The 12,832-nt window shown below is 36.7% G+C and overlaps 1 long non-coding RNA gene across 2 annotated transcripts; it reads left to right on the top strand.

Moving 5' to 3' along the window:
• The first annotated feature begins 3,833 nt into the window (after positions 1 to 3,833).
• LOC121065356 lies at positions 3,834 to 12,146 on the top strand. Of its 2 annotated transcripts, XR_005817007.1 has the most exons (4): positions 3,834 to 3,934; positions 4,937 to 5,034; positions 10,874 to 10,987; positions 11,717 to 12,146. It is a non-coding gene; the product is annotated as an uncharacterized LOC121065356 (long non-coding RNA). The 2 variants fall into 2 exon arrangements; XR_005817008.1 differs by lacking the exons at positions 10,874 to 10,987; positions 11,717 to 12,146 and adding an exon at positions 7,977 to 8,060.
• Positions 12,147 to 12,832: the final 686 nt, after the last annotated feature.

Genomic DNA, 12,832 nt, shown 5'->3' with positions numbered 1-12,832 from the left:
TTCTTAATCACATCTGACAATGAAAGTATAAACACTTGTGCTAGTGTTTCTGCAACAGACATCAATAGCTGAGTTTGCAAATGTCAATATAGAGAAATAAGTACTTCCAGGGTGTGACACACTTGACCTATTTTTGACATCTATTTTAAGATGTGATGAAATATGCCTCTGCTAAATAACTCCATTGTCTGCAAAGAGAGTCTTCAGTGGCCAGACATAGACTTTTGATGTCTAGATTTGTCAGATGTACCCTATACTTACTTCCAATCTGTATAAATCTGTATAAATAATTTGAATCTTTAAACCCAGAGCATATACAGGCAACCCTAAATCACTATAAAACATATTCAGAAGAGATCAAACCATTAGAATTCACCAAGAAGAGAGAGGTATCACTAACATTGATGAATTAAATTAGTGGTATCAGCCCAGTGTAATAAGATCCAGAGCTCGTTCCCAACATCTCAGAATGGTGAGCAGCAGGCAGCTAAGCATCACACAAGGTTCACTCGCTCCCCTCACAGAAAGATGGGGGAAAGAATCAGAAAAAGGTAAAACTTGTGGGTTGAGATAAAGACTATTTAATAGGACAGAAAATGAAAGGATAATAATATTAATAAAATTAATAATATTAATAATACAATAGTATACAAAACAAATAGCACACAACACCAATAGATGACCAGCCAGCCCTTGAACAGCAGCACTTCCCGCAGCCAACTGACCCCATTTTTACTGTTCATCATGATGTCATATGGTATGGGATATCCCTCTGGCAAGTCTGGTCCAGCTGTCCTGGTTCTGTCCTCTCCCAGCTTCTTGTGCACCCCCATCCTCCTCACTGTCAGGGCAGTATGAGAAGCAGTAAAGTCCTTGGCTCTGTGTAAGCACTGTTCTGCAACAACTAGAACTTTGGTATGTTATCAGCATTACTCTTATAGAATCATAGAACCATAGAATTATAGAATGGTTTGGGTTGGAAGGGACCTTAAAGACCATCTAGTTTCAATCCCTCTGCCATGAGTGAGGATGTCACCCCCTAGACCAGGCTGCCCAGGTTGCTCATCCAACCTGGTCTTGAACACCTTCTCATCCCAAATCTAAAACACAACACTATACCAGACACTAAGGAGAAAAGTAACTTGAAAAGTAACTCTATGCAAGCCACAACCGAAACAAATGGTCAACAAAGTTATTAGGAAGTTGGTAGTTTTAAAACCAGAACATTGTCTGGATTTATTCGGAAAATCACCCTGAAAAATATTTAATAAACCCAGAATCTTCTTATATTACATTAAATAAAAATGAATGAATAAATAAATAAATAAGTAAATAAAATAAAACTTTCCTCCCAGGTATTTTTAGTTGATACATAGAAGATTCCTTTTAGAACCATATCAACTAGACTAATGGTTAAAAAAAAAAAAAAAAAAAGTAGGCAGCTAAACCATTCCAGTCTGCTATTCCCAAAGAATAATAACAATAATAATAATAATAATAACTAATTATGCAGAAGTAAATCTATAGGTTCTGGGATTAATATTTATATGGGCTTAAGGCTTTTACAGAAGTCTTTTTGATAGGTAAGATTCACTCAAAGCGCTTATTTGAATTAAGCTGTCAGACTAGACACTGACCAAGTTTAGTTTGCATGCTGATTGCATGCTGTTCAGTGTCACTTTTCTACACCTGATATTGGTAATATAAAACTGATGAACTGTAACAGATTAACTTTTGTTGTTGTTGTTGTTTGTTTTGTTTTGTTTTTCATTCTTTCTGATCAAACATGCTTTTCTAATTGAAATTTCCACCAAAGATAGATGTATTTTAATACATCCATCTTCAGACATACAAACTATAAAATATTTTGGTAACAAAGAAGTGCTTTTACACCTCCATTTACCATAAATCTAGAAGTGTTGCATCAGACAGAATGAATGTCAAGGCTCATTAATCTGTGCTCATAACACTTACAGAACTAGGAAGTTTTCTTTTTTACCAATAAACATTATAGAAGTACCTGAATTTGTTAGACTTCTAGGTTAGTCATGATCTTTCCATGAAGATTAATCTTCCTATTTAATGTGAAATTAGACAGCCCATTTCTACTAGCAAGATCTTTAACATTTCCACTGGGATGTGCTCTTAGAATTTAAGGCCTTGTCCTGCCACACCAGAGAGAATGATTAAAGCTTGCTCAATGTTTGAAGTGTTGGATTGGTTTAAATGGGTTTTGTATCTGACATTTTTAAAGCGATGACACACAAACAACTGATTTGTTAGAGTCATAAAAATACAAGGATTTATTCACACAAGCTAAATGAGGGTTAAACTGGGTTAAGTGCCTCTGTATTAGGCATTTCCATATTTTTTTTCTGTCTATAAATATTTGAAGCTGGCAATATTTTTATCAGTTTGATTTACTTATTTTATCACTTTAAGTCATGTAGAAAACATCAAAATACTGGTATTGAGTATATTCAGTGACAGTGAACTAGTGCAGCATTAGATACAGAAGGTGGAGTTTGGCCTTAGTGATTTTTATGGTTGGTAAGACTTATCATCCCCAAAGAACACTTTTATAACAATGCTTACACATTTGTCTTAGTATTTCAGCATTCACAAAGTTTATAATCTCCAATATATTTCAGTGGTTTCTTCTGGAAAGGTCAGCATAAGAACCTTGTTGTTTAAAAATACAGCAAGACTTGTGTGGATAAATTTAAAAATTTGCCTACTATATCATTCTTCCTTGATCTACTCACATTATATGGATGAAAAAATCATTTATATTTCACACATTTAAGTGTTTAAACAGAACTAACATATAGATACCCTTTTTGTTATCATTTCCATTTAATGAACTCTGGGATCCAGCGCAACTTTTAGTTGTGGTGCACTTGCTAGTGCTTTAGTTTTAGGGAATATTTTTGTTCAGTGAATGAATTTTAATTGAACATCTTTTCCATTAAATGGGAACTGTCTACCTTCAAAAAGATCAGTGGCAACTAAGAAGTTATTTTAGAACCAAGGCAATTTTATCTCCCTTTCAGAATATAGCCAAGAGCATTCAAATCTTATGTTCTAGTTCAGCTAGTTCTAGTCTCCAACTAAGCAAGTGAGGAGAAGAGTGCTTCACTTCCAAAGAGTTTACTTGGTGCATACCAAGTACTGAAGCCAATCTTGCTTAGTAACATCAACTAATTAATACCAGATAATTTTCCTCTTCTACAGAATTCCTGTTCATCATCCTATTCTGTATGTGAAGGCCTTCTGGCCAGGCACTGCTGTAGGCAAGCCAATGTCTCTAGGAGCATTACTTATGCCAGGAGGGATGTCAGGAAAATACATGAAATTACTTGCACATCCCATAAATGCAGGAATTTATTTATTTCCTTAAACTTTTTACAATATTTATCCTGCAGCACTTTTCAGTTGTTTGTATTTCTATACAGTATTTGATCACCTACTACTGAGATTTTAATTATTTTTGATTATTTGGTGATGGACTTGTTTACTTGCTGTTTGTACTGAATCTGGCAGTTAACTGGAGTTAACTTTCTTCACAGCAGCCCATACGGAGTTGTGCTTTGCATTTTTGGCTAAAATGGTGTTGACACACATATGTTTTGGCTACTGTTAAATATTGCTTTCACAGCTTCAAGGGTTTCTCTTCAGCCTCCTCCCGCCAAAAGCCAGTAGCCTGGGGGTGGTCAAGACACTGAGAGGGGACACAGTTGGGACAGTTGACCTAAACTGAACAAAGGGGTACTCCATACAATGTGACATCATGGTCAGGAATAAAAGCTGAGGGAAAGGAGAGGATGCAGGGACATTCATGGATTCATGGTTATGACATTTATTTACCTGAGCAACCACTAAGCATACTAAAGCATTGCTTTCCAAAAACTGGCTGGACATCTGCCTGCCAATGGTAAGTAGTGAATATTTCCCTCTTTTTGTTTTGCTTCAACACACAGCTTTTGCTTTTCTTATTAAACTGTCTTTATCTCAACCCAAAGGCTTTTCTATCTTACTTTCTCCCCTCTCCTGTTGAGGACAGTGAATGACAGGGTGGCTGGGTGGGGGTCTGGCAGCCAGCCAAGGTCACCCCAGCACACTGTTGATTAGGTGGGGCAAAATAACATCTAATTAAGTGCAGGATTCATCTAACAGAATGACTTTACTGGCTCCAGCCCAGTCACAGACAGGGCTCCCTATGACTGATTTAACTTACTGATAATTGCATTTGACAAGACAGAGTAAAGAACATATTCTCTCTGGAAAGGTTCTCCCCTTTTTCTTTAAGTTCTTCTTTTAATTAATTAATTCATTTATTTTTTAACATTTCTATTTAATTCCAGAAGGTCCTTTGCCAGTATGCATTCCCTTCTAAGATACCACTAGCTATGCATTAATCTCCTCCCTTCCCATCAAAAAAGATCTTTTAATACTACTGCAATGACTTTCTGTGACATATGAAACCTGTTTAAGCCTGAAAGAAAATAACTTCAAAATATGCATAAACAAAGAGTTCATCTGCCTTCTTAGTCACTTATTTTGTGACAAAAACTCATCACAGCTCTCACTTATGATGAGAGCTACTCCTATAAAGTCAAAAATATGTATGATAGAGGAGCAGAAAAATCAAAGTTACTGGTCTTTTACTCATCCCGTACTGTTCATTTGTTTGTTCAATCTCATGTGTACAGTACATGGCATGAGAAAGTGTTTTTATGAATATGTGTATATCTGCACTCAAGAAAATATGCTCACTGACTAAACACATAAAGTTCTGGTCATCATACAGTGAAGAAAGTTGCTGTCCTAATATCAGAGACAAATTATTCAGCTACGTGATGTTCATAATCTAATATCAATATTCTGTATTCAGATAAATATGTGTATTTGTTTAAAAATACTTATGTCTTATTAGCCAGGCTGGCCTGATAACATCTGTGCATGTAATCTCAGCACTCTTCATCAATGTCACTGACTCAGTCTTGAACTTTCGAAGAAAATTCCAGAAAACAGGTAGCACACCATGTATTTCAGAGGAAATGGAATTGAATAGACAATTGAATAGACAATTGAATAGACAACTGAATAGAAATTAGGGACCACTTCCTTGTGTGTTTTGAGCACCTGACAATTTCAGCAAGCACTGTAGCCATTCATGTAGCCAGCTGTAGCTATGGTCAACAAGGCCAACAGCATCCTGGCTTGTATCAGACATAGCATGGCTAGTAGGACTTGGGAAGTGATTGTCCCTCTGTACTTGGCTCTGGTGAGGCCACACCTCAAATACTGTATTGAGTTTGGGGCCTGTCACTATAAGAAGGCCATCGAGGTGCTGGAGCATGTCTGAAGAAGGGCAACGAAGATAGTGTGGGGTCTAGAGAAAACGTCTTATGAGGAGCGGCTGAGGGAACTGGGTTTGTTTAGCCTGGAGAAAGGGAGGCTCAGGGGAGACCTTATCATGCTGTAAAATTACCTTAAAGGAGGCTATAGCGAGATGGGGATCAGGCTCTTCTCTCAAGCAACAAGTCATAAGACGAGGGGAAATGGCCTCAAGTAGTGTCAGGGGAGGGTTAGGCTGGATATTAGAAGAAATTTCTTTACTGAAAGAGTTTTGTGGCTTTGGAATAGGCTGCCCAATGAAATGGTTGAATCACCATCCCTGGAGGTGTTCAAGAAACATGTAGATAAGAAACGTGTAGATTTGGAACTTAGTAGCATAGTATAGTGGTGGATTTCAGTACTAGGTTAAAGGTTAGACTAGATGATCTTAGAGGTCTTTTCCAACCTGAATGATTCAATGTTTTATGATTATGTGTCAATAAATCATTTGCCATTAAATAGATATGTCTTTCAGCAAACAGATATTTCTTTCAGCAACATGATTAATGATTAAAATTACAGAACCTTAGTGGCTTCCTATAGTGTTAGAACAAGGGCAGTAAAGGCAAAACAGATGTATGCCAGAATAAAAGTGGTTTTATTCCTTTTCTCTTTGTAAGAAGGGAGGAGAATTTGGAAGAAAAAAGAAAGAAAGAAGGGAGAAATCAAGAAAAGAGTTGTAAGGCAGAAGATTTAAAATTCTTCATCAGACCAGCTACAAAGTCCCAGAGGAAGCTGTAGCCCTCACAGACTTTTTTTTTTTTTTTCCCTATACTTCAAACCAAAGTGCAACACAATATCACAGGGGACTGGGGGAAAGAAGATAGAGACAAAAGAAGGGGCTCATTGCCAGGCAGATCCCAACATGAGGCAGTGACAGAGTCAAGGAGTAGGATCTGTTGAAGAATTCCTTTTGACAAGGGGAGGAGACAGACTGCAGGAGACAAACAGCAGGAAAAGATAGGGTCTATAGTTCTTGAGAGCCATAGAGCCAAACCATTATTTGTCTCCTATCCCAGGGCCTCCCATTGAGAATGAAAGAAAAAATAGTTTGAGAACCACTTGATGTATCTGGAAAAAAATTTAGTGTTGTTGCAGTCTGAAGAATAATCCCTGCCAACCCGCCCCCACCCCCCACCCCCCACCCCCCACTGTCTACAGGTCTACAGGGAACTTGGTGGGTGGTGAGATTGGGTGGCCCAAAGCATAATAGGTATCTAAGAGCCTAGGGAAGAGATCTATATTTTTGTTTAGTAATGACCTACATGATGTGAACAAGTCACCTCACCTATGAGGCACAACTCTCATCCCAGTCAGGCCTACACCATCAAACAAAGACTCTCTTCTATTCATAATTATCTCTCAGTTGTAGTTCACACATTTCCCAGCCTCATGGTTTTCCCCCAAGCTCAGGACTACCTTATTAACCCGTGTTATGAAGCCAGTCTTTCTTGTCTTCTGCAGTTCTCTTCTCTGCTCTTCCCACTGTGTACTTCTGTGTGTTTCCTCAAGCTGCATGTCATGATGTAAACAAACAGTACTAGTCACTCTCTGTGGTGCCTCAGAGAGTAAATTCCATGACCTTTTTCAGGGTCTTTCAGCTCTTTTTCAAGGCAAAAGCATACTAATTTGAGCCTCTGAACACCTTGAGATCAAACCTATTTCCAGAGAAGCATACTGTTTCTATAACTACTTTGCACAGTGGCAGAATGTATCACATTCACTAATTTGTTTGAGCTTCTTTTTCCCCTTCCATTTTTACCCAGGGTCTAAAAGATAGGCAAACCTTTGAGAACTGCCGCTACTGGGTTAGTATTATCCCAAGTGTACAACATAAATCAGGGCAGGGGATGAATGGTTGATTGTCTCTGTTCTAAATATTATCCTTTCAGCAGTACAGAAGAGGACTCCATGCCCTGCGGACTGTTCAGCCATGATTGTTGCAAAAAGACTCTTTGAGGAAACCAGAATGCTTTCATTAACTAGGCAATCTCTGAAGCTTAATCTTTATCAAATTTCCAATGTTACATAATATCCCTTTCTGCTGCTAAAAAAGAAATGTGAATGAACTTTTTGTACATTTCCTAGTGGTCAGGCCAATATCCCAGGAAATACAAAGGTTGAGTGTATGTACTATCTGAATCATGTTCAGGAAACCATCAGCATTCAAGGCCATAGTTTTCCCAAGTTAGGCAGGATGCATTTACTGCCATTAGTGAGAGTAAAACGGGATGAGAGACGGTTATGAAGTGGTATAAAGGACAATGAATTAGATTGTGTATTCTGCAGCTCCTCATGGAAGTAAGGGCAGAACAAAGGCGGCTAAGTTACTTTGATGCTTTTTATACCCCAGACTCTGACAGAGGTCTGATTAGTCAGTAGTGAGTTAGAACCAAGAGGAAAGAGTTGTGAGTGAGGGTAAAGTTAATCCAGGGGATTAATGTCTTAAACTATTCTCAGTTTCAGTCAAAAGGAAATAACACATTTATGTTAATACACTGTATGTGTTTGTGTGTGTGTGTGTATGTGTAGAGGGAGGAGGTTGCAGTGGATTTAGTCTAAAATATTTTTTTCAGATATTTATTTCTGAGTTGCATGGGTGAGAACACATAGGGGATTCAATGGAAAGTTAATAATATCCATGAATCACAATAGATGAAATTCATGGTAAGGAGTAAAGAAGGTAAGTTTAAAGTATTCGTTCTATTATTCATAAAGTTTTCTTTTTCTACTCACATTTTCTGTTTTCTTACTATGATTTCCTCTCCAACTTTAAGACAATGTCAGTGACTATTGGCTTGCACGAAGAACTGCTGTAGGGAGTCAGAATATCATCTCTGAAGGCAGGGGAATTCCATTAGAGAAAACGCATGAGTGAGAGAAATAGAGCTTGAAAAAGGAGTCTAAAATTCAATCTGAAAACGAAAGTTCAATTCAACTGTACAGTTTGGTAAAGTTAATCTTGGATAATATATAAATTATAAAACCAGTAGATCACTGTTACAATATCAGCAATCTATAGCACTGATTTTTACCAGTGAATTGGTCAGCCGGTTTTAGCACAGCAGACCTCCCAAGAGTGGCATATTAGAAAAAAATAGGCTTGACGCTATAAATCTGTATCTATATTGCAAGTCCAGCCATGTCCTAAACCTGCTGGCTACACCAGCCAAGGCAATTCCAAGCACTTATCAGAGATTAAAACATAAGAACCAAATACAAATAAGCATAGGCTTTTGTGCTTTTCCTTTCAGCCCTTGAAGAAGCACAAGAATATGGCAAATATAACAATAACACAAAGTCAGACAGACAAAAATACCACATCTCAAAGAAATGAGGAGAGGTGCAAATGTAATTTGTTTTTTTTTTGTTTTGTTTTGTTTTGTTTTGCTTTGTTTTTTCTAATCTAAAGTTTATCAAAATCTAAAGTTTATCAAAAAAAAAAGAAGAGAGAGAGAGAGAGAAGACTTTGTCAATACAGGCAGTCTTAACTATATGGTAAATAATTTATATCCATAGTCTTCGGTCTGTAAATGCTTGAATTTCTCTCCATTTCCTATAAAGACACAAGACTAGGAAAAAGAGTGTTTCATATGGCCACGCAGATGGAAGTATTATATTTCATAATCTCAAATGTTTGTATGTAGATTATTAGCTTCTAAAAGTCCATTAATAACTTAAAGGAAAAACTCTAGTGATTTATCTGCTCACTGAGTTGCTTCTACTTAGTTCTACATGTGACATTTAATTCTATCTGCATGAAGCTTTCTGAATTGGACTAGAAATGCACTGAATAATTCACCTTCAGAAAGTGCTGTGGTAGAAAGTAGCAAATAGAGCTAGTGAGGGAAAAAAAGTAAGAAAAAAAACAAAGATCAAAAGAATAAACAATACTTTTGCCTGAGCATCACCATGCTTATTCTGTTACTGGTAAATGAGCATAACTTTGAAGGTTTACAAGCCTCTGGGTTTTTACCAAAGTAAATCATAGCAGCTTCTCTATCCTCTCAAAAAGATGATTGATTTCCCTTCTCTTGATAAGGGATTAAGTAACTTCCTAGATTTATTCTAGAGCTCATTTAATAACAGGAAAGAATGCATTCTTCCCTGGTCTTGTGATTTTTGGAAATATGTTGTGTTAGCTGATGATCATGGGGGTTGTTGATAGCTACAGCTTCCCCCTGTATATTAGTCCTTGAACACCAATGTAAACTGAGAAAATGATGCATCTTTTTTGTTTGGCTGGTTTTGTTTTCCAAGCTGCTGCTAATATTGGGTATAAGAAAGATTTGAGATTTAATTATTGGAGGTTAAAAAAAAAAAAAAAAAAAAAAAAAAACCTAGCTAAGTTGTTAAGTCTAAAGTAGAAGTGCAACTTCCAGTAAACACTGTAAAAATGTTTGTGCTGTACCACAGTAAAAAAGAGTACATATGTGTTGTATGTTTGCATACGTTGTATATGTGCATATGTTGTATATGTGCATATCTTTCAAGATCTGTCCAAGAATGCTTGAAGGAACTTTGGATTTGAAAGGGGCACAAAACTTCCTCTTACCAACCTGAAGTATTCTGTAAAGAAGAATGGTAAGGTTACTAAAAAAATTAATTTCTAGCCATGTGTTGCAACAATGGCAAAGCAAGTTGAGGTCAAGCAAAAGTGTCCTACTGACAGGGGCCTATCTTATTTGTGTGTTGCTCCTGCAAAGTCTTTTGGCAAAAACAGAGTAATCACAGGTCAAACAGAGAGTTTCTGGCTTGCAGGCAGAGGTCTTGATTTTATAGGCTGCTCCACAATCTAACTATTGAAAAAGATAAAAACAAACACTGAGTGGGACAGCTGAACCCCTCCAGGCATCAGTTTTACAGGTTGCCTATGAAACAAGCAAGTTTACAGATCTTGTGGGAGACACATCATTTAAGCCTTAAGAATAGATCTGTAATGGTTCTCTAAACTAGAGTGTTTCATTCTACATCTTCCTGATGCCTGTCATAATACACATAGAATTTGCTTCCAGCCCTGCATATTTTAGGCTCTTTCAAGTCAGAAGGATTGACATATGACAAGTCTAATAACTGGAGGATTATAACAAAGAGATATTTAATGATTGATCTTCTGCAAAATATTCCCTTAAGATTGACCTGAACCAAAGCATATTGTAATCATTTGTTCCCCCTCAATATTCCTTCTCCTCATTCATCCTTCAAACACTTCTGCTATGAATTTTTAGGAAATTCCCAGGTGGCAATGGTCACTAGGGATTACGTAAGTTGGTTTATGTATATCTCAACTTATAAATATTGGACTTCTCAAAACAGTTTATTTGGCTGTGCATATAATTATATATTGACCATGTGTGTGATTATATCATCTAACTTCAGCTACTTGAAAGTTTAATTTAGTTAGAAATCTAGGCTCTCTTTAGGCCAAGCAGAACAAAAAAGACATTCTAGAGACAGACTCATCTTGTTCCAGGAGGTGAATACGAGTTGAGTGGGGAAAAGTGTCTTTTGGAAGTAGCTTCTCCTCTGTTGTCTACAAAGTTAGACTAAAGACTACAGCACCTAAGGACCCAGAATGGAAGAGAAGGTTGGGTGACGTGAATCACATTTACCTTGTACATGTCAAGTTGGACTCAGTGATCTTGGAGGTCTCTTCCTACCTAGATGATTCTGTGATTCTGTGATTCTGTGAAGTAAATACTTCAGGTGCTAACAACTTTATCCTCATTATGTATTGATAAGGAAGAAAAGTACAACTCATTAAACTGAAGTAGAAGGAAACTGAGGCAAAGAGAATAGGCAGTTTCCAAGAAACTTGTAGAAAAGCTTGGAACTTAGAAATAGATGTTCCATTTCTTAAGACCTTGGGTTATACATTGTTTTGACCTATCATTCCTATCATTCACGCTTATTGTATCTTATAATTATGTTATATATTATATATTTTCTATCTGCATGTAAAAATATAAAATTTGAGATAAATTCAAAAGAGAAGTTGATTAGATATATCAACATTTTACATTGATATTAAATCTCACACTGTACAATACTGGGTCATGTCAAGGGCCCTATAAAAAATAAAAGTATAACAAAGGTCAATTCCATGTTCCAAATAATAAAAAATAAGTACCAGTTTAACTGTATTTATCTTCCCAGAATGTACCAGTCTAAATGTACTCATTCCCAGAATCAGTAACTGAAACACCATTCTGGCTGGGCTTGCTCTGCCTTACACATGAACTCAAGTGATACATTTCTTATTTCTATTATGTCTACCTGGAAAATATTTATTCTACTTTAACTAAGTCATTAAAAGGCAAGAATGGCTGCAAAAAGAGGCTGAGAAAATTATAGGACAAGATCAGATGTATGGAGGAAGAATGGCAGTGAGAATTGTTCCATCGCAGAAGATATTTAATGAAACATTTGAATCCTTTACAAGTAAAAACTTCAGTTGAAGATCTAGTCCAGAATTAACTGGCATAACTCCACTGAAATCAAGGTAGCTCAGCCAATTTGCAACAGCTGAGCACTTGACCCAGTATCCTTTTGTGGAGTAATATTATTCATGTCTTCCAGAAAACATTACTATTATTGTGTGAGATTTTGCAGGTGGATTGTTCTTTTAGTGTATATTGCTAGTTACGTGATATGATGTCCATCAGACTGAATCTGAAGTATCCTTACCATATTTACTTATCTTGCTGGTGGTACATCTGGAATTTTAATTTACCTAAAGTAGTAAAGCTGAGCAGTCGTTTTTGGTGTTTACTGTTGTTTCATTATTATTGTTATTAATATTAATATTTCTAATGCTTTTGGTTGCTCAGTCTCTTTTTTCTTTGTGTACTATAATTTACTTTAGTTTTGAAATTGTCTCAATTTATTTCCATCTGTCTATCCATGCAGGCAGTATTCCAACTGCCCTTTATTATCTTCTTTTACCCTTTCTCAACAATCTGGCTACTTCTCTACTATTATTCATCTTACACCTATCATTGGCTGTTGCCAGAAGGAGAATCTCCATCAATTTGCCAGCTGAATACCTGTCCATAAGTACGTGCGTAGCTGTTCTGTGAAATATTTTAACCAAAGATAAGTCAGCACTATAATCATGAGAGATCTTTGTTTACGCTTTGGAATACAAGTTATTTCTAGTTTAAACTCCAAGGGAAAAGATCATATCTGCACCGAGTGAAGTTTTAACGACTGATAAACCTTGGCAGTAGCATTTTTACTCTGCGTCATGTGTTAAAAAAAAACAGCTATCGACATTTTATTTTGAAGAGTTAAGACACCTAAAGTTTTACTGGCAATGACTAAATTGCTGATTATTCCATTTGGAAGAAGTGTACAAGACCTGTATTTTGGACAAGAAAAAGGATCAGAGGAGGCATATGCACACGCAAACACACAATGCAGCATCAAGCTC

This window comes from Cygnus olor, chromosome 1, assembly GCF_009769625.2.
Source record: "Cygnus olor isolate bCygOlo1 chromosome 1, bCygOlo1.pri.v2, whole genome shotgun sequence".
Classification (NCBI taxonomy): Eukaryota; Metazoa; Chordata; class Aves; order Anseriformes; family Anatidae; genus Cygnus; species Cygnus olor.
This window is presented reverse-complemented; position numbering and strand designations above follow the sequence as displayed.